This window comes from Rhineura floridana, chromosome 3 (assembly GCF_030035675.1).
Source record: "Rhineura floridana isolate rRhiFlo1 chromosome 3, rRhiFlo1.hap2, whole genome shotgun sequence".
In the NCBI taxonomy this organism is placed as follows: domain Eukaryota; kingdom Metazoa; phylum Chordata; class Lepidosauria; order Squamata; family Rhineuridae; genus Rhineura; species Rhineura floridana.
The window spans coordinates 175,246,167-175,268,433 of NC_084482.1; the positions used below are offsets into that span (position 1 = coordinate 175,246,167).

Consider the following 22,267-nt stretch of genomic DNA (forward strand, 5'->3'; position numbering starts at 1 on the left):
AAAACAGTAGTGTGAAAAGTGGCCTCTAGTTGGAAGAGGGATAAATTAATGTATGCCGTATATAGACAACCCAGCAGTCCCACCCTTCAGCCAGTAATTACATTCACCCGATGCTGCTGTCTATTCGTTCTATGCTGCATTTTCAAGACCATTGTGGATGAGGCCATTCCCATGACTGGGGACTACTGACAGGCAAATCTGTCAGTTTTGGCTTATCTCCATTTCTGCACTGCAAAATATGAAGAAGTTCAAATTTCAAAGGATGACTGAGCTAGTTCATATATTAGTTTGGAACGTGAGAATGAGGTAGGTCCACCTTTAAATGTGAACTGAATTGAATTTCTCCCCCATGCATAGTGCAGACCCTCCCCTTCAGGTAGTAACCAAAGTTGGCAGCTGCATGTTGAAGGTATGTGCTCTATTTCATTCCCCAACTTCCAGGTTTATGTAAAAACATCTAACCACTATAGATGTGACCAGGTATGGTTACGGCAAATTACAAACTCCAGCATGATTCATTGACAGAATGTTGGATTTGGGAATTATCTACTTGCTGAATCCACAATCAAATCCTGGCTCAGCTGTAAGCTCACCTGATGGTCATGATCAATTTGATCATTATCATTTGTTACTGACCCACAGGTAAAATGGACTCCACAGAGAAGTTGCAGTGACAAAATCACATAAAATTATTAAAAGTGCATCTCATAAGTGCCATATAGCTGATTCTAATTTTTCTGGTTGCATATTGTGATCATTCTAGGGTTAGCCAGCTAAGTCAGACTCAGAGTTCAATAAATTAGCCTACGTTTTGTTGAACTGCAACAAGCATATAGCTGCTTCAGGATTTTTTTTTTTTTAATGATTTAAAAAAAAACTTGGGAAGCACTTTAAAAAAATCAGCCACATTCCTGGGCTGGCACCAGACTACAATGGGCCCTTGGCAAACATGGTGGCGGTGACACACCTACACTACCACTGCCATAGCTGGGGCATTGAATAGGCCAGGCCACATCAGTTATACTCACTCAGCCCCAGGGGCTCCTGTCAACCACAGGGGCCCTCAGCCAGTGCCTGGACTTAGGTTCTCAATCAAACAATGTTCTGTCACTGGATAGGGGTTCCTTCCTGAGGCAAAAGAGCTAAGGTTTCTCAAGTTCTTCTTGCAGTTTTACTTGCAAAGGAGCTGAAGTCTTGAACAAAAGTCTGCTTTCATTTGGCTCTTCCAATTTTCCAGTTTTAATTAGCAAGCAAGTTCTTGGAGGAAATTACTTTAATATCATTTAAAAAGCCTCAGTGAAGATGGTGTTGACCGGGGGGGGGGGACAAAGAGAGAGACAAGGTCAGATTAGATTTCAAAGCCAGAGGCTCTCCCTTAATATCAGAGAACTCCCTTAATATCAGGTGTCCTCTCAGTATGAGAGAGTTGGCAGGTCTGGATTCCATGAAAGCATCCTGATTTATTAATGCCCCCCTTGTGGAGCTGAGCCAGCATTTTCTGTCTAGCATTTGTGCAGTGCTTATAACAGTTTTACACATGACGGTAATAAAGAGTATTGGACATTTGATCAGAACTGGCCCTAACTTGTGGCTATGCAGAGGATATGTTCTTTGGTAGCATAAATAGCAGAGAGAGCAATAGTTGCTGTTTGACTCTACTTTGTTAGGAAAATCTTAAATGCCATAGCTGACACATGATTTATTGTATGGAACACCTTCTTTTGCTGGCTGATTGATGTGTATTATATAGAACCGGTTAACAAAAGATTGCTCTCCTCTGTTCCTGTCAGTCATGCCTCATTGTATGTTATTTTTCCTTCAAGTACCCCAGTGAAGAATTCTATATAGGGTAATTTGCTTTCCTGGTTGAATCATCTCTGCTAGGCAACAGGCATCCGGCTAGGCTAAGTTAGTCCTTGTTTACCAACAAAGAGTTGATGCAGTAACTTTAGAGAACTTGCTTTAATTTTTTAAACAATATCACTGTACAGAATATCTTTTAGCCCCCCCCCCAACATCATCATTCACTCTCCCCCCACCCCTGGGTGAGTAATCATTGCTTATGTAACCTTAGAGAAACCTGAAAGTTTGTAGAAATACAAGAAAATCTTTAGGATGTAAACTCTAATGGGAGGAGGGGGGAAACAAAAAACAACCCAATGAGGACTGTGCATGCTCAGTGGTCATGAAATATTGAATAACTGTTGGAGTGGCAGGAGAAGGAAGACAGGAAAGAGGAATGGGATGGAGTGGCTCAAATCCTAAACAGCAGCTCTTCACACTGCAACATTTTGTTGCAGCAGGTCCTACTTGCACACATTCTATCTCTGATCAGAGACCAGGCCTGTGCTCTGTGTGATCCACCAAGACATATACATCTCACCAACTAGGACAGATCCACCAGTACTCAGTAAACTACACCACCTGTTCTTGATGGAACATACCAAATCAGACCACTGGTCCATCTTGTACAGTATTTTCCACACTAACCTGAAGCAGCTTTCCAGGGTTTCAGGCAGGGGTCTTTCCCAGCCCTTCCTGGAGATGCTGGAGATTGAACCTGGGACCTTCTGCCTGCAAAGCAGATTCTTGACCATTGAGCTGTGACTGTAGGAATGAAAGGCTTGTCAAGACAAGCAGTGCCCTCTGGGTTGCATTTGCCTTGGTGGGTCACACAAAGTCCATATGGCTGCATTTACAGAAATAAAGGCAAACAGCTTTGGGTGATTCTGTAGGAGTTACACAGAAGCCAAGCTCCTTACTTCTGGTTTTTTCACCCAGGAGCACATTCTGCATAGCTCAGTATTGTCAACACTGACTGGCTGCAGCTCTTCAAGTTTTCAGACTGTTGTGATGAAAGCCCTGATGTTGCTTCAGCAAAAGTCAAGCTTAGACTTAACCTTAAATAGGAGACATAGTGCTGGCCCTCCCAACTGGAAGCTTTGCCTTAACTGAAAGGGGGTCATTTACTCTCAGCAGCAACACTGTCTGTACATGGTCTTCTGTGACAGAATTCTCTGAGTCAGAGGATGGCAACACAATATCCGTGGGCCAGAGGCGCACTGGTACCACAGGCTTATCTTTTGGATGTACTTCTGGGGCTGGTCTTGTATGCAGTTCTCTATCTGACTCTGGCTCTGTACACAGCATACATTTAAAGCACATGACTTCCCCCAAAGAATCCTGGGAACTGTAGTTTATGCCTCGCAGAGCTACAGTGCAAAGCACACTTAAGAAACTTCAGCTCCAAGGTTTCTTTGGGGAACATCATGTGCATATGCAACCTAAGAGGAGAATCCAACCCTAGAATCATGACACCCGTCTCTGCTATGCAGCCTGTGGAAAAGTGCCCATAAGAGAACGTGGCCCTCAGGCTGAAAATGGTTCCCCACCTCTGGATTAGAGCCTTAGGTCTTAATCCTATGCACACTTATCTGGTTTTGTAAACCACTTAGAAGTTTTCTACAATCAAGCAGTATGTAAATTTTGTTAAATAAATGAATAAAATAAGCCCCGTTGAGCACAATGGGATTTACTACTGAGCATGGGATAGGTTGTCAACATATGCTGTGTGTTTTAAATCCTGAATCCATTTTTGCTTCTCTTTTGAGCCGTGCACAGCTTATTTGTTTCTGTAAAATGTGATGATCAAACTGTCAGCAAGGCAGAAGAGGCCTGACCACTGCTGATGGCAAATTTTGATGTCCTAGGTACAGGCTAAAAAGTCAGAGTGGTATAAATAATACTGTGTTGGATTTGGATCAGAGGCCTGGGTTTACATTCCTGTTCAGTCATGAAGTTCAGTGAGTGACCTTTAGCAATCACTATTTTGTATGCTAATCTCCCTCACAGGACTGTTGTGATGGTCAAATAGGGGGAGGAACAAAGCTCTTTGGAGAAAGGACAGGGTACAAAAGTAGCATGTTGATCTGTTTTAAACAAGTTTTCAATTACTTGTTTCTCACTGATCTATTGATAATTTTAATGTTTTTTGTAAACTGCTTAGAGGTCTTTACATTCAAGTGGTATATACTTTTTATTAAGTTAAAATAAACAGCACATAAATACATTCTATCACTATTTTGAATGGCATCCAGAGCATTAGGAACATAGAAAATTGCCTTATACTGTCAGAGCATTGGTCTGTCTAGTTCACTGTTATTGATACTGTTATTGATACTGACTGGCAGCCATATCTGGAGATGCCTAGTGGTGCAGCTAAGTAAATTTAGACCCTGGATTTAACGGTTTCATGCTTGCCCCTCTTTAGATGGTATTATGCTCGCCCATATTTAGATAATGTGTATTACTTCAGTTGTTCTCTTCTTTCTTCCATTGCCATTCCACGTTTGAAACTACCAGAGCAAAATACTCTGAGTACATACATTTTCACGTTTTTAACACCCTCAAAACACAATGCCATGAGTACAGGAATAAAATGGAGTTTGCTTCTATTACCTGATGCTAAAAATATATTTACTGGTTGTAGATAACAACACAGGAAGGCACCTGAGATGTGTATTTCTAGGACCCACCCTATTTTGTGTTTTTAGGTTGTTTTTAATGTGGTATTTTAAAATTGCTGTAACTCGCCGTGGGACCTATGGGTGAAGAGTGGGCAATAAATAATAATAATAATAACAACAACAACAACAACAATAACAATAACAATAACAATAATAACAATAATTTTTAAAAAGTAAAATATTAAAGTGATCATCTGTAACATATTTGGCCCCCTGACTATTATATATATATATATTATAATAATTTTATTATTCAAATTTTCATAAAACAAACACAACAAAATCAAACAACAAAAACAATACAACAAAAAGAAAAAGAAAAACTTGACTTCCGATTTGTCACAGATCAGCTATAAGTATATAATATATATCAAACCTGTCCCCTAAAACATACGAAATTCACTTTTTTCCATAGTCTATCTTAATTAATCATCAAATCCCATTATCATCATTTGATTTTTTTCTTTCAACAAAAAGTCCAAAAGAGGCTTCCATTCCTTAAGAAATGTATCTGTCGTTTTTTCTCTGAGAAGGCATGTCAATTTGTCCATCTCTACTAAGTCCATTAATTTCAATAGCCATTCTTCCGTTGTTGGTATTAATTCCATTTTCCACTTTTGTGCATATAATAATCTTGCTGCCATAATCACATATAATATTATTCTTCCATATTTCTTTTCCTTTTGTTTATCCATAAAACCCAATAAAAAAAATTCTGGCTTTGACTGAATATTTATCTTTAAGATTTTTTGCATCATCCTACCTATCTGTGCCCAAAATAATTTTGCCTGTTTACACGACCACCACATATGATAAAAAGATCCTTCTTGTTGTTTACATTTCCAACATACATTAGAAACATTACTATACATTTTTGACAACTTTTCTGGAGTCATGTACCAACGATACATCATTTTATAAAAAAATTCTTTAAGATTATAGCATAATGTAAATTTCAAACCTTTTTTCCACATATTTTCCCATTGATCCATTTGTATATTATAACCAAAATTTTTTGCCCACTTGACCATACACTCTTTTACTTGTTCTTCTTCCATGTCCATTTTCAATAAAAATTTATTCACCTTTAAATTCTTGTCTGTCCTGTTTCATCTCTTGTTTAAGATCATTAATCCCCTCCATAATTTTCTGGAACATATCTATCTCTTCCTGTGTATCAGTTGAACCTCTTCGCTCTAAAACTTTGGCTGCTTTCCTGGTTGTCATTCTTGAAAAAACCTTTTCTATTATCTAGTCAATGTTCCCAAACTTAGAGGCAAACTGTTTCTTTTTCCCCCCAACAACAAAAGAGTTAATATTCCAGGCCTGTTAATATGATCTAACCAGCACGGTTCTTATCTCCAGCATGTTCAGGAATGTAAAACAAATCCAGCTCTCAGCATCCAGCAGTTATTAACATACACGAACAGCAGATTCGTTCAAAAAAAAATAATCCAAAAAAAAGGAATAAAAAAATAGTCTCAGATATATTTCCTTCAAATAATCAAATCATCTTATCTAATAAGTTGCCTCTTATCCGTTGTAATTTTTGTAATTCCAAATTTAAGCCAGCTTTTTGTCATAAAAAATAAAACAAGTTCTTTAAGTTGCTCCCTTCTTCCTTAACTTTATATAAAAGAAAAAAGTGTGACTCACCCAGATTTCTGAATTGCTGATTCGTAAACAAGTCTCTTTTACGGTAGTAATTTAAGTCAAATGATAAGATATAGACAGAAGGAGGCTCACTTGTTAAAAACGTTTTTTTGAAAGAAAAAAAAAGTCTCGCTTATTTTCAGCACAGCTTGTTGTAAATCCGGACTCCGTCTTCCGCTGCTAGATATGCCTTCTTATCTCAGGGGATTCCTGATCAAATCCAGCTATCTACAGCTCAACGAAGTTGACGTGGATAATCTCTTCGGTTCTCCTTTATCTTGGAGAACATTTACGCCAGTCAGAGATTCGTCTTGACTGACTTTTAACTGAAAAAAGCTTCCTCTGAGGCAGAGCTCCCTCAGAGACAACCACCAGCCAGCACTCCTTCTGGGAAGTCCTGACTATTATATATATATATTTTTTGACTATTATATTTTTTTAGAAAAAAATACCCCACCAAACCTATTAAAAATGAGAAGAAAGAATGTTACAGTAATAAGCATCAGCTTCAGTGGGCCCCAGTATGCCCATGCCAGCCTAGGTGCAGGCACTAGGTCTGTTTGCTACTGCCTTCATAATCTGCTGCTCTCTGGGTGGCCATTTGCCCCACCCTGCCCCCATAGGCTGCAGGGCCCTGGCCTTCGGCTTGAGGTCCACCACTAGAGATGCTGGGGAGTGAACCTGGGGCTTCAGCACGCAAAGTGGGTACTCTGACATTGCTATCAATATTTAATACCTTTGAAACTCAGTTCATGTGCCACTGTGTCTGCCTTTGCAAGCACCAGATCCACAACAGCTACTTCCCCCGGCTCATGAACCAAGAGTTGCCCAATCCCCAGGCCTCCACTAGTTACATATGCTAGTTTCCCATCCAGATGCAGGCAGCCCAGGATGCAACGTCCACAGCAGCCCCAAAACACTTTTTTGAAGACCAATGAATTGTGCTGGGCAGCAGCAGTGGGCTCCCATTTTATCCTCTGTGAACATAAATGGCTTGCAAGGCTGCCACTCAAGACACCTTCTGTCCTGACCTGACATATTCAATCAGCTGCTGCAGTCCATTGGGAAGCTGAACTGCATAAGAAAATCTGAATGGATAGATTAAAGCAGCGTTACTCAACCTTTTTGGACCCAACGCCCCTTTGCAAAATCTTTTTGTGCCCAACGCCCCCCTCAGATTAAGTATATGCCAATGCTTCCTATTCTTCCCTTAAAATATGAGTAATGCATAAAAGTTATTTTCAATTATTATTACTGATCATTTTTATCATGCCTTTTTATTGCACTTAGATTACACATTGAATTCTTAGTATGATTTATTAATATACATACATAGTTATAGAAAAGTAAATAAAATGAGATTTATTATAAAATACTAGTGTGATCCTTGAGCTTGATGAGTTTTGGCTAACTTCACAATAATAGCTTCACAATTGGCTAACTTCAGTAATAATAGCTGAACTTTATAAGCTGTGTACTTACCTTTGATGTTCCAGGTAGGTCGATAAATCCATAAAATACACGCAAGAAACAAATTACAGATATAGGAGTTGTTTATTATTTCACAAACCCCAAAAACATAAGCAAAAACTAATTAAGTCCACACTTATGACACTGGCCGCTATTCAGCGTTGGGAATCGCTGACCTAGAGACACCTGAACACATGTAAGGCCTTTACCGGGAAGAAAAATCCATGCGGGAGCAAGGAAAGACCTGCTAACACAAGCAAAGCGAGCGCCAAGTCTCTTCACTGCCACAAACAGGGCACAATGATACAGACAGAATTACAACAGCCTGGGCAAATAACGCCTTGTCAGTCAGACAGAGTAACGACTTCTTAGACTTAGTGCTACCAAGCCTGGGAGGAAGGCAGAGGGAGGTGCGTGAGTTGCAAGATTTGCAAGCGTCTGCGGCAGCAAGAGCGTACCGCAAAAACTTCCTAGCTCCTGCAGGGTCTTGCCATCTGACTCAGACCCCCTCATATGTTGATGAGTTCACAGCTCTGTAGTTCTAGCCTCCAGCTTACATGTCTTGAGAAGGCAAGACATTTTGAAAACAGCTGCAAAGCAGATAAATAAACATCTCCTCCTCACCCCAACCCTCCAAAAGTCAAAGAACACAGCTTTCTCAGCTTTGAAATGCCTTCTTATCCTGGCTTCTCATTAAGTCCTCATAGAAGGAGTGAGGGTATGAGGATATTTAAATTAGGGCGAATCAGAACGTAGGAGAGAAACCTACCTCAAAGAACAGGGCAAAACCAACACCGTAAGGTAATAATAGAACCCCCTCTTTTTTCCCACCCTGCCCAAAGAAATCTGTAGGTTACTTACCAGACCGAGCCTACAGTCTCCCTTCTTTTGTCTCTGGGGATATAAGCAGATCATGGGGCCTTTCCCCTACAGCTCAAGAACTCCCGCAGGCAACCTTTGCCTCCATTCCCCCAAACATTTCTATAGCCACCATCGATGTTACTGGCAAAATAACCCGCTTTACTCTGAAGTAGCATACATGTGACTTCAGGTACAGTTAAGTAAGCCTGGATTGGATTGGCTACATCCTCCTTATGTTTCAGTACTTTAGCTGTGGTAGGTTAGTGTGGGGCAAAAAATGACTCTGTGCTTCCGCCCTTCTTTCTACTCTATCTGTGGATGGCAAACTTAAATGCTTCAACTTCAGACCGCCAAATGTCAATGCTCCCCTAATGAACCCAAACGCCCCCCTAAAGTTTGTAGTGACACCAACGCCCCCCTGAAAGGCTGTAACACCCCCCAGGGGGGCGCTACCGCCCACGTTGGGAATCGGTGGATTAAAGGATGCCCCGTAGTTCTGCAGTTACGTGGCTCCCAAGAAATGTGTAACCAGTCTTCCTTGCATAAGTATATCATGTAAAAGATGCAGTCATAATTATGGACAGCAGGGGAGGCAGGATTGTGCCAGCTGCCCCTCTCCCAAACTTTATGCACTGATCCAAACACGTGAATAGAACCCATGTGCATACAACTTGTATGTGTATAATATGGATTACCAACCTTTTTGATAAAATAGAATTTTGAGAAAGTACCAATCACAAAATGGCTGCTGTGGGGCCATGGAATAACACAAATGGCTGCCACATCTAAAAGAACAAAAAGAAAAGCACCACAAAAAAAGGTACAGGCATGTCGCATAACAAGCCACCACCCCTCATCAATGGGAAAAGGGCACCTACATCAGCCACCATCACACTCCCAAACAGAAGCTCTTCATTCACAATGAAACACCGCTCCTCTTTTCACAGAAGAAGGGAGGGTGGATGTCCAATCCTGACATCCAAGCAGGAACCAAGCAAGAAGAGCAAACAGTTTATCTTGTATTGTGGATTATTGAGGGAATATATACAGAGACTGTTTGGTGGCTCCATGGAAGATACTGATGGGCACATTGGTGCCCCACGTGTATAGGCTCTCTCCAAGCAACCTGGTACCATGCCATAGTGTTAGGTGTTTGTTTGCATATGGGTATGCAGGGGCTCAGTTCAGACTTTTGGACCAACATATACAGGTTAAAAAGAGGGATAGGACAGCAGTTGCCATCCCACACATTGATTGTCCATGGCTTTCAAATGATTCATTTATCAATATCATTGGCCTTTTTATACTTCTACAGAAGCACACCTGATGTGGTACCACCTTGGCAATGTCCTGCACTTTGTTTTGTTTCTAGCGTGCTGTATACCATCCCAAGCCTCATCTCTCTCAAAAAGCAGAAATGTAAGATGATTGAATCATTTTAAGATGAGATCACATAAATAATGTGTGTGGCACAATTGTACACATGGTGTCTCAAAAGTCTCAGTAATTTCATGGGAGTTACTTGCTAATACATGCAAAGAGTCTTGCTGGATCAGATCAAAGGCTTATCTAGTCCAGCATCCTGTTTCCCACAAGTCCACCAGCAGGCCTTCTCCTGCTGTTGTTCCCCAGCAACTGGTATTCAGAGACATCCTGCATCTGATCCTGGAAATCAGTAGTGGCCCATCTGGTGGGGCAGAGCTGCAGAGCCCCCCTCCCGACACCAGTGTCACTGCAGCTTACCTGGATGGGGATGAGGCTGGGCAGCAGTGAGGTCTGAGCTGGGTAGGTGCACCAGCAGAATCAAACCAGTGTTCCCACCAGTGTGCCCACACAACCTCAACACTGCCCTGCCCCAGCCTTGTCCAGGTAAGCTGCGACAATGCTGGTATTGGGAGGCTCCACCTCCACCACACACGTAACTACTGCTAGAGATAATAGTGTTATAGGATGATGTCTTTGGGTACCCTTCAAGCCTTTAATTCTGTATCTGTAAGTCTGAAATCTGTAGCAGAAGGAACCACTCAGCCAGTTAAGCCAGTTCCATCGTTAAAGTAATGGCCCTGGCTAAGTCTGTTAAGCATCCTATCTGCATGACTAAAGAGTTGGCCATGTTGCCATAGTAGGACTATTTGGCTGGTGATGTTCTTTCAGGAAGGGGGTAGGATTCCTCCCCCTCACCTGGCTACAGGTCATCTTGTGGGCAGGAGAACAATAGCCCGGGAGCTAGCCTCAGCTAGTCTGGTCTGGATCTGGGGGCTGGAAAGACACAGAGACTTGACTTGCTCTCTGTGCTGAATCCAAAGCTATGGCTCCATGGACTCCCCTGGCAACCTAATGGGGAAGCAGAATCTGTTGGAGTGTAAATACTGTGAGCCCTTCCATCTTCAGCTCAGATTGTATGTATGTGTAATTAAAACCATATATCCTAAAGACACCACAATCTCCAGTGACCTTCATTCCAAGGAAACCAAACCCTGGGTAAGCACTGAAACCCCTGGACTCTCTCATCACTTGGAGATTGGGGTATGTGGATCAATATACAGTTATATAAACCTGTCAAGTATGCTTTAACTTGGTTCCTGCATTGAGCAAGTGGTTGGACGCGATGGCTGTATAGGCCCCTTCCAACTCTACTGTTGTATGATTCTATGATTATGATTAGTATTCATTGTGTACTTAGGATTGTGTGCTTGAGATTGCCAGTTGGAAGATGCCTTTATTCCTTTAGAGTAGATTGTTTTTTTTCCAGCAAGAGGTGTTATTTCTAATATTCCCGTGGAAAATGTATTAGAACTGAATATAAGGAGAGGGCTGGGGTGAGGAAAATACAGATCATTATGGGATTGAGGGTTGAGATGGATGGTTTCAATGAAACTCCTTTCCAGCCTCCGATTTGGGATCTGCAGTGGAAGAAACCTGCTCCACTGGTCAGACTGGTTTCCTTTGTTAAGCTCGTCTGTGAGCTAATGGGTTTGTCAAGTGGACACTATTACTATATGTAAGAATATAGCACAAAGAGATCCTGTTGCTATTGGAACTCTTTCTGTAAAGAGGCCCTCCCACCCACCCCATCCTGGAGTCAAAGAGAGGCTTGTGTTTTTAGACTTGACTGGAAAAGCTGGGAACTAGGAAGACACACAGAGAGGCCGGCTCTCTGCACCATGACTTTGGGGGGGCTCCCTACAAGCCTAATGGAAAAGCAAGATATTGGACTGTTAATGCTGTGAACTCCTCCATATTACGCTCAGGTTGTATATATGTGTAAATAAAAATCATATATCCTATGAGACACCACAGTCTTCACTGACCTTCTTTCCAAAGAAGCCAAGCCCTGGGTAAGCGTTGGCACCCTGGAAGTCTCACACTGCTTGGAGACTGGGGTGGCGTGCAATAATATTTTCATGTCCTAAATAAGCATGAATATATATATATCAAGGGATTTCCCACACAAGCCAGTTTCACCAGACTTTTAGCATAAGCAGCAATGGGGAACCTGTGGTCCTCCAGAAGTTGTTGGACTTCAGCTCCTGTCAGCTCCAGCCAGCATGGCCAGTGGATGATGGGAGTTGTAGTCCAGCAACATCTGGAAAGTCACAGGCTCCTCCACCATCCCTTAAAGAGATGCTGAGGAGGGAAAGCAATGTTCTGGCTGGCAGGAATGCAGATGTGTGAAGCCAACCTTACTAGCAAGTCACGTACAAGAAGAAATGGTGGCAAGATGTATCCTGAAGAGCAGGATTTTTTTTTCCTTAAAAGTGTGAAGTACAAACTATTTATTTTGAGAAAGGCAAATACTCTTGGATTAGTTTCCTCATGAGTACATATCCAGCTCCCTTGGAGAAAAATCACACCACCTTGCACAGGCAGAACCACCTTGACAAATGAAAGCACAGTTCAATAAATGCTTCAAATAAAATCTCATCCATTCAATTTGATCTCTCAGTCATAACAACAAACCTGAAATGCACTGATGCGGAGAAGATTTTCAAACATTTATTTCAAAATGGCCTTCCTCTCCCAGTAACCCAAGCTCCCCTGTTTTTTCATGGTCTCATGAAACACTTGCTACTTCATCAAACCACCCCCAGATACAGCAAATCAATTTTGAAAGGGTTCACACAGAGGGCTTTTTTACTTTCTCTCTCAATGGTGAAACTAGTGTGTTTCCTGCTGATCTGAACTGGGTCTGTTGTCCTGGAGAGAAAGGCTTCACATTTCTCCAGCTTCCATCACTACACTCAGAGAAGCACAAAGATAGAAACCAGAGAACTGATTAGGGGTGGGGGGAGAAGAAGGATTAAAAAGAGTGTGATAGATGCACTGCCTCTGCCAACCTAGGCATTGGCTTGGAGGGAAGAGTCACAGCATTCTCTCAGTCCAGATGTGGTCTAGAAAGGGAGAACATTTCTAGGCTTTCCCCCCTCCACAACTCAAAAATGTTTTTGGGAAGGGAAGCATCACCACAGGAGAGGCAACAAGGCCTAAAAGTGAAGTATACCCACTCATTACAAGGCTGCAAAGCAATTTGGCTGGGTGTAGTCAGTGGCAGCTGATGGCTCCAGATCAGTGGGACAGTGGAATCCAGGTTTTAGTTTGAACTTTCAAAAAGCTGCCCCACTGACATGGAACCACCAGCCACCACAGCTATAACCATGCCTGTGCTCAACTAGCAACAGAGAGCACCTTTCCTTCCCCATTCCCACCTGTGATCTGCTTGGAAATATGTCCAACATGAATGTACTCAGTGACATTCAGAGAGGAGAGGGGAAGGAGGGGAGGGGAGGGGAGGGGAGGGGGAGGGGAAAGGCAGGACTGATCATTTGCATGCTTATTGAGTTTAATGGGATTTACTCCCATGCAATCATGCTTAGAATAGGTAAAACTGGCCATGGAGGAGGGGGAGGGAAGGGGACAGGAGAGGGAAGCGATTGGAAGGGGATGAGGAGAATATGGGAGGGGTGAAGGATGGGGAAGGGAAGAGGCAAAAGGGAGGGGATAGGAACAGAGGAGGGCAGGTTTGATCATTTGCATGCTTTTTGAGTTTGGTAGGATTTACTCCTATACAATCATGCTTAGAATAGGTGAAACTGACTGGGGGGAGGGGGAAGAAGGGGGACAGGAGGGGAGGAGATTGGGTAGGCGGGCACTGGGCAGAGGGAAAGCCCCTTTCCTTTCCAATAGGAAAACATTGTGAACAGCATCATTGTTTTTCAGGGTTTCCCCGACCTTTTTATTCTACAGCAGGCACATGTAGTTGCCCTACCAAATTTAAAACAAAGCTGTCACTGGCCACATCCACACCAGACCTTTATTTCACTTTAAACAGTCATGGCTTCCCCCAAAGAATCCTGGGAAGTGTAGTTTGTGAAGGGTGCCGAGAGCTGATAGAATAGGCCCTATTCCCCTCACAGTGCCACAGAAAAGGGGCTGACTATTAAACCACTCTGGCCACTGGAGCTCTGTGAAGGGAATAGGAGTCTCCTAACAACTCTCAGTACCCTTCACAAACTATACTTCCTGGGATTCTTTGGGGAAAGCCATGACTGTCTAAAGCAGTGATTCTCAAATGGTGCACCCAGGCACACTGGTGCGCCCTAAGAGGTGGCTAGGTGTGCCTCAAATATTATGAAAGTATATTTTAAAAATGAGAAGAAACCCATTTGTATAGGGTAAGTAATAGTTTTCTCTAGTTTATTTTTATTCATAGTTTAAAATATATTAATATATGTTTAATTTTGTACACAAAGCCCACCAGAAAATGTTTATATGTTTTACAGTGCACCGCAAACCAAAAAAGTTTGAGAACCACTGGTCTAAAGTGAAATAAAGGTCTGGTGTGGGTGTGGCCCCCTGATTAGGCAAGCCCAGCCCCTGGGAGTCTGGCTTTTAGAATGACAGTTGATTCTTACTGAGCATGCCTGGGCTTATCATTGACTGCAATGCCAAATTTCTTAAATTAATTAAAACTCAGCTAGGCATTTTTTAAACTTTTAAACTGCAAAAGATGAAGGTCAGAGTATGGGGCAATATCAGTAATAGGATTACAGGTATTCTGTGAACATGGCTGATTTTTAATTAATTTCAACAAATTATGAGACCACTGACAGAAAAAAGTCCAACTGGAGTCTGGATTTTTTTTCTCACGTTTTACACTTATGGATTCTCTCTGAGTGTTTTGTGTATCGCCATGAAAACGTAGAGGGTTGTTAGGCAAGTGTTTCTGCGTTCAGGACTATAAGTTTTGTAAGGTTTTGTTTTGAAATATGCTTATGGGAAGCAGCAGAATGACATGGGGTATTTTCAATTTAACATTGAGGAATGCAAAAAATCCATGCTGGCTATAGTATACAGCCACAAGAGTGACTGTATAACGAAATCCAGATTGGAGGTTCCATCTTATTAGTGTCACACTAAGAAACATGCAGTGATAAGTTATGGTATTTTTTTTTGTAGCAAATCACTTATTTATTTGGTCCATCAGATGAATGGCAGAGTAGCATTTAAGTTTTACAAAACATCCCATATAAATAACCTGAAACTGCAACAGTACACCAAGATCTGTTTCTGACACTGACACATCAGGCCATACTAGCTGACAAATTAATATTGTTCTACAGTAATGTACATTGTGCCTGTTGAACATTTGAAACATGACACATCTTTGCTTTCAAGGTTTTATTTTGAGGGTGTGAAAAATGGCAAGAACTTATTTTAGGCCAGTCAGTAGTCATTTACCAGCCAGAATTAAAAACCTCTCAGAAGTTATCAAGTGATAAAATCTCTTCACTAAACTGGAGTTGCCTTGTCTTCCCATACCATTTCATCTGTCAAACGTTATATACATTAGACATGCTTTGTTTTCATGCCTGCTTAATGCTTATGAACTAGATGTCTACTACAGCTTACTGGAGAAGTTCTAAATCCTAATGAACAACAATGGGTAGATATACTACAAGTCAGAGGCAGTGTTTGTCTCTTGGAGCAAGAGTCCCTGTTCTGAGCCTGTCTTTGCCAGACAGTCAACTCAATCTCTCTGTCTTTTCATTAGAACTATTTTATTAAACCATACAAAAACTTCAAAGAAAACTTACAGCCTCTGGGGATGGTGAACTAAGGATGGTGATGATGATGGAGAAGGGTGATAGCAGGTAATTATATTGTAGGATTGTTGAAGAAGTAGACTTCAATAGAGGAGAGGTAATTTCTGAGAGAGACAGCTTCTGGAAGAGGCAATTTTGGCAGAGAAATACTTCTGAGAGAGAGCGATAGATAAAAAAGGAGTGTTGTCCTCTGGGGCTACTAGGCCTGCCTCTAGCTTCACTGATCACTGAAACAAACTGAGGCAGGGTTTGGAGGGAAAACTAACTAACCAGTTAAAGAGAGGAGTGATGTCACCTGACAGGAAATTACTGTAAGGCTAACGGAGCATAGAGACAGACCGCTAGAGTTCCATAACTCTAACCTAATAAATGCCTTGTTTAGCACAACAGAAAGTCTCCCTATATACAATCTAAACCCTGTGGAAGCAGCACAGTCCCAGTTGCAGACATTTTGCACTCCCCAACAATCATCCTATTGGCACATCCCACTGGTTGGAACTTTGCAGCACTCATTCTAGCTCTATCACATCATCCTGTTCCTCAGCCGGTGGTTCCGAGAGCAGCCTTTTTGTGTCAGCGTGTTCCTTCTCATCTAGCTTCCTCTTGCGGCTCTTCCTTTCTGTGTCATTGGCACTGCTTGAAGAACTTTCTTCAGTCTCAACTATCAGTACATCATCATCTTCATCTTGAGCTGTGGATGTTGATGGCTGTGCTCCATCATCACTTCCATTGGTGATATTCTCAGCAGGCCGTTCTGATGGTTTGGGACCAAGAACTTCATCACCAACAACTTCGAACTCCACATCTTTCTCAAGCTCTTCACTGTGCAGCACATTGATCAGCAAGGTATAGTCATGTAGGAAATCATCTGCTTGCACCCGAGAACCATTTCAGATCCCAAATTCCGGTGGTTATTTGCTTCTGTTTCTCCTGAATAGATGAGAATAGTCCCCTTTCCATCTTCTGTCTGGACATCGGGTGTTACTATATTACATTTTTCTTTCACTATCTTATCTTGCAATGTCAAAACTGTGATTTTGTGGACGTTAGTTTTCACTGTCACCTCTGGCTTACTTGCACACACAGAGCAGTTGGGATTTGGAGGGTCCAAAGCACAGTAGCTTCTTCCTAGGGTTTGTTTGTTTAATAATGAAGATTGCTCTACACTGCTTTATTTTTCCTGAGAGAATCTTTAAACCCTCCAGCACTATCAGACCAGCTGTTATGGCATTAGTAGTAGCTATTGCAGGGATGATGTTTCCTGCCATTGATTTGATATCATATCTGTTCTTCATATTCATACTAAAGATTTGCATCCTGAGGTTTGCAGCAGAAGTGACAAAGTCCATTGCAGAAGGGTCATCCTTATCCCATATAAGTTCGTCTCATCACCTTTTTCCAGTAGTTGAGCTCTCAGGGTCTCTATGCTCTTAGAAAACAGGTGTGCATAGCTTCTGACAGCTAGAACTTATTGGTCTTTTAGGCCCAAGGACAGCTCATTCTGTTGATCAAATGTGCTGTTCTGATTTTGTATTTCATTCTAGTCTAGAGGCATTGGAAGTTTCCTTTTCCTCCAGAGCTTATCCATTGTTAGCAGATATCTGATGTAATCTTTGAAAAGCTTAGTGAAGAGTTTAACTGAATCGTATCCTGTTAATTTAGCCCATTGCTTGGTTGAAACACGTTTAATATCACCATTAGATGCTCTTGCTCTGGCGTCTGCTTCTGCTGGCTCCTAAGCAGCTTCAGGATCAGCTCTGTCAGGAGACACTTCTTGATCAGCATCTTCTTCTTCAAACAGCTGATTGAACAAATACTTTGCCCACACAATGAAGTGGATTGGTTCTGAAGGTGTGTTGTGAATGGTACAGCCTAGAAAGGTCTACTGGGTTGGTTTAGGGCTGACATTCGTAACATTCTGTCACTCCCCTTTTGATAACAGTTACTTGACCAAGATAGCCTGCAGTTCCACTCTCTTTAAGGGGGACATCAGCAGCCAGGCACATCCTGTTCACATGGTTACAAGCAGCTCTATTATCCAAGGCATTCATAACTAGGGCAAACTGGCAGGAAAAAATCCACATTATACTCAGGGTTCATAATGCTGTCATGATAGGCTATAATATTAGCTCCTGACGAAACCGTAACCCGCTTTCCTTAGCAACCTGAGCTTTTGATCTTCCAACATGCTTCTTACAATCTATGAATCATGAACTAGTCTCTATTGAGGTTACTGACATCAATGTTGGCCAGATCTGGAGCACCAGGTCCTTGAGGAGCTCACAGCTGATGCCACCAGCTCCTACCACCAGCAGCCACGCGCTGGCCATGGCCTGGGCCAGCTCCCCACACAGAGCGGACAATGTAGCTGCAGAGGAGATCTATGGAGGGAAGCGGGCAGGAAAGTAATGGCCTATGGTATTAATTTTTAAATGATTCCATCTAGGGCAGGGGTTCCCAAATTGTGCTCCGTGAGCTTCATTCAGGTGGTCTGAGGCATGTCTGCATTAAATATTCATATTGATTTTTAATTGCATTTGCACTGGTTCCTTTATTGTTTATATTGTATTTTATTGTATTGCAATTTAAATTCTATGGAATGGCAATTGTATTACAAAATACAATATAAGAAATAAAAGAAGCAATACAAATCCAGTTAAAAAATCAAACAGCACCTAGCACAGCATGTGACAATTGCTACAACAGACAGAAAAATAATGAAGTGGTCCGCCAAGACCTTCAGCAATTTTCAAGGGCCCATGGCAAAAAAAAAGTTTGGGAACCATTGTTCTAGGGCTTTTTTTTTTCTGAAATGAGGCCAGCATCTCCACTATCTTAAACCCCATAGATCTGGCACAGAAAAATCCTAAAACAGTTCTCAATATATTTATTATTTAGTTTTAGAGTGTAATTTGGCCCATGACAGGCCAGAGGCTCCCCACCTTTGTTTTTACTGCCAAACACTTCTACCCAGAGAAAGAGGGAGAGTTTCATCACAGCAAAAGATAGCAGCAGACACTCTTTCAGCAAGCACTAAAAGTAGCAAACAGATAAAACCAGAGCACACATATCCCAAATCAAAAGGCCGGGGTAAATAAATTTGTTTTTACCTGGTACCTAAAGGTCATAAGAGTCAGTACCAGGCAGAGCATTTCAGAGTCAGGGCAGGGGGAGGGGGTGGGACAACAGAGGGCGGACAAAGGCACAGTCCTCAGCCACCACCAATATAGCTCACCTTCATATGGCTATTAAGATCTTCCCATTAGTGAGGGAAGCTTATATAAAGATAATCAGTATGTTTTGTCAAATGGAAGGGAGCAGGCCTGAACAGACATTGCACTTCTACCCCCAAAAATGTGCAAAAGCTATTATGATATTGATGTTACCTTTAATTACATCGCACTAAACTGCTCTACACAAGGATCTGAATTAATTACTTGATTCATTTTTTTGACATCTAATACATTCTCATCTATTGTATTCTCCAGGTAGGCATGTCCTTTCATGAGAGCATTCTCTATGCAGAGCACCCCATTCTTCCAAATGGCTCCCCATGATAAAGCTATAGTACTCTGCAGGGTTCCTTTGATCAGCATCAATAAAGACTATATCAAAATCTTCCCCCACAGCTGCTAACTCCTAGAATCAACTCCTAGAATCAAAAAAATATTATAACCATGTCAAAGAAAACATCATACCTATGTGGTATTTGGCCCTGAGGCCAAAACAAATCAGATGTCCTTGCTTTAAAACAAGCAAAATTCTTGCCTGCTTGCTTTTTTAAAAAAACCAGCAGCTGGATAATTCTGATCAGGTAGAAAGGCATGTTCTGACAACTCTCACTGCATGTATCAACATGACCTGAGCCAGCCTTTCTAAGCTTCACAATCTCAATACACAGTGGGCTTCACCCTTCACTGGTAGTTGGCATGACTGACGGTGGCTGGCACAGTCCAAGAAAAGATGCTGTGGTGCTCAAATTGATTTTGTAGAGTCATCCTAAGGAAAAGAGACCTGCCGTGCTCTCTGTGTCCAAATTGGAATCCTGGAATCAATGGTCCAGACGTCCCCCAACACCCCAATTGGGCAACTTCAAACATGGACACCTGAATGACTGGTTCTTTTAGAATGGACTGACAGTTGATGAATTCTACTAAAAGGCACTCTAAATCCACTGAAAAGTCTTTATATATATATATATTGACACACATATATATAAACGTATCCCACTACAAATACCCATGTTCTTTTTTAGCAACATCCTCAATAAATTTAACCCATACCAAATGAAAGGTCTCTGAGTGTTTTTGCATTTTCCTTTCTCTAACTGCATAAGTTAGTTTTTCCATGAGGACTAAGTCCCAAAGTTCATGAAGCCAAATTTCTATCAAACCCACTTGTAGGGATCTCCAAAAGCAAGCAATTGTCAAAGATGCAGCAGTCATAATATGTGTACTCAAACATTTATCATTTAAATATTGAGCGTCATCATCATAAATCGGAAGGAGAGCTATCCTTGGGTCCTGAATAATAGGTTGCTCTGGTATCAATTCAGCTTCCAAAAAAAAAACCCTCCACTGATACAGCTTGATAATTGTCTCTGACACACATTGTACTTGACCTAAATGCAGTCATAATTCTTCTGTACTGTAGAATCTAGAAGTTGCTGGCTATAACTCCAAATATCCATAGGCAGCATGGCCAATTCTTAGAGATGATGGGAGCTGTAGTCCAGAAACAACTGGAGGGCAGCTCATATACCTGGGGAAAGTACATGTCCCTTTTTGAAACACCTTTCAAATATTTTACTGCATGTGGACATCTACTCTTCTTGCTCCTGGATGCTATTCTATTGAGTACAGTTTATATTCACTGGCAAAGCTAAATCTCAGGGGAAGCTAGAGAGGGAATGCAATTTCTAGTAATAACAGCTCACAACAGTGAATACTATCCACTTATCCCTACAATTTCCAGCTATTTTGGACTCCTTTCTGAATTAACCTTTCATATCAAAAGGAGCAATTCTGCACACTAGAGACTCCGACACAATTTCATGCATAATTTATTCACTCAGCTCAACATTAAACGTGGAGTCCTTGACTTTGTCAAGGTGGATTCTGTTGGCAGACTTCACAAGCAGCAAAACAGGGGGAAATGAGATCTGTGCTTCAACCTCTTCACCTAGCCTGTCGAAGAAATGAGAGGAGGGGATGAAAAAGGCAGCAAAGTCCCTCACATGCTCCCACAGTTGTGCTGCAATTACCAGCAGCTTTTTGCAAATGTGTCCTTATTACTTCCCAGTATGATCTTGTTAAGGCTTTCAAATGGAGGAATCTGAAAAGGTGTCTCAATCAAAATAATAAGCCTGGGGGGGGAAGTAAAAAACCTGCTAAATAAATAAATAATATGCTACAGTGGAGCATTACATGATGCCAATACTGTAGTATGTCACAACAAAAAATATATGGTTTCTGCAATAATCAATGTGAAGTGCACTAAACACTTGAAATGTGCACTATAAATGCTGAGTAGTAGTATTGTTGTTCTTATCATCTCACAGTATTTTGCCTGTTTACTCTCACATCTTTTTTACAAGGTAATTGCCTCCATTTATAGATGAAGAATTAAGACTCAGGAAAAGAACGCACAAGAAGCCTGTGGCTATCACAGCATATCGGGAGTCTGGCTATAACAGCAGCTCATATTAAATGGACTAGGTCTCTTAGAGAACAGGGAAAGAATTAACTGAAGCCCTGTGCATATGTTCTGCCCAGCCTCTAAGCAAGCAAAGTCTGTACAGCAGAAGGCTACAGGATAATTTCGCTTGGCAGCTATTCAGAACAGCATCTGTAAAGGGAATGGGGAAAGTATTTGAGTATGCCCAGCTTGTGTGTGCGACCATCTGCTTATTCCCTGCCTTGTGCACCCACATTCCTACTGGGGTGCCTATGTAACTGTGGGGTTGCACTGTGTGTCAGTCTATGATCTGTGGCATGAAATAGATCTTGCCTCCTTTGACCTTCTGTGAAATCAGTGGCTTTAGCTTAAAGGAGCTTCCATGTGAGTTGAGGAAAAGCTCAAAATACCCAAGTCACATAGAACAAAACAAGACTGACCTGAAACATTTTACTGCCTGAGGCAGCTCAGGATAAGATAGCACCCTCTCCTATTCCACATACAGAAACTGACCAGACTGAATCTTACTCCAGCACTGATGATGGGGCAGTGTCCTCCACACATCAGAGGGCTGCAGGCTAGCTTAGAGGACACATCAGGCCAGCCGGCGGGCACAGGCATTTTTTTTGCTCCTGCATCCTACTATCTTTTATAGTGGCTCTCTTTATCTATTTGAACATCACTTTCTTATCACCCATGTGGTAAGGGTTACTCACTAGATGTTTGTAAGTAAGTGTACTGCCTTCAAGTCAATTCTGACTTATGGCGACCCTATGAATAGGGTTTTCATGAGGCTGAGAGGCAATGACTGGCCCAAGGTCACCCAGTGAGCTTCATGGGTATGTGGGGATTCAAACCCTGGTCTCCCAGGTCGTACTCCAACATTTTAACCACTACACCACACTGGCTCTCTAGAAACATGATATTGGCATTATGAGGTGTTCCTTATTTCAGAGACCACATTAAGGGGGGCAGAGG

General features: G+C 41.8%; 2 pseudogenes; both read right to left on the reverse strand.

Moving 5' to 3' along the window:
- The window catches only part of LOC133378815 (uncharacterized), a 41,354-nt pseudogene extending 19,444 nt beyond the window's left edge, over positions 1-21,910 (reverse strand).
- On the reverse strand, positions 16,123-17,851 carry LOC133382370 (SUMO-activating enzyme subunit 2-like; annotated as a pseudogene).
- Positions 21,911-22,267: the final 357 nt, after the last annotated feature.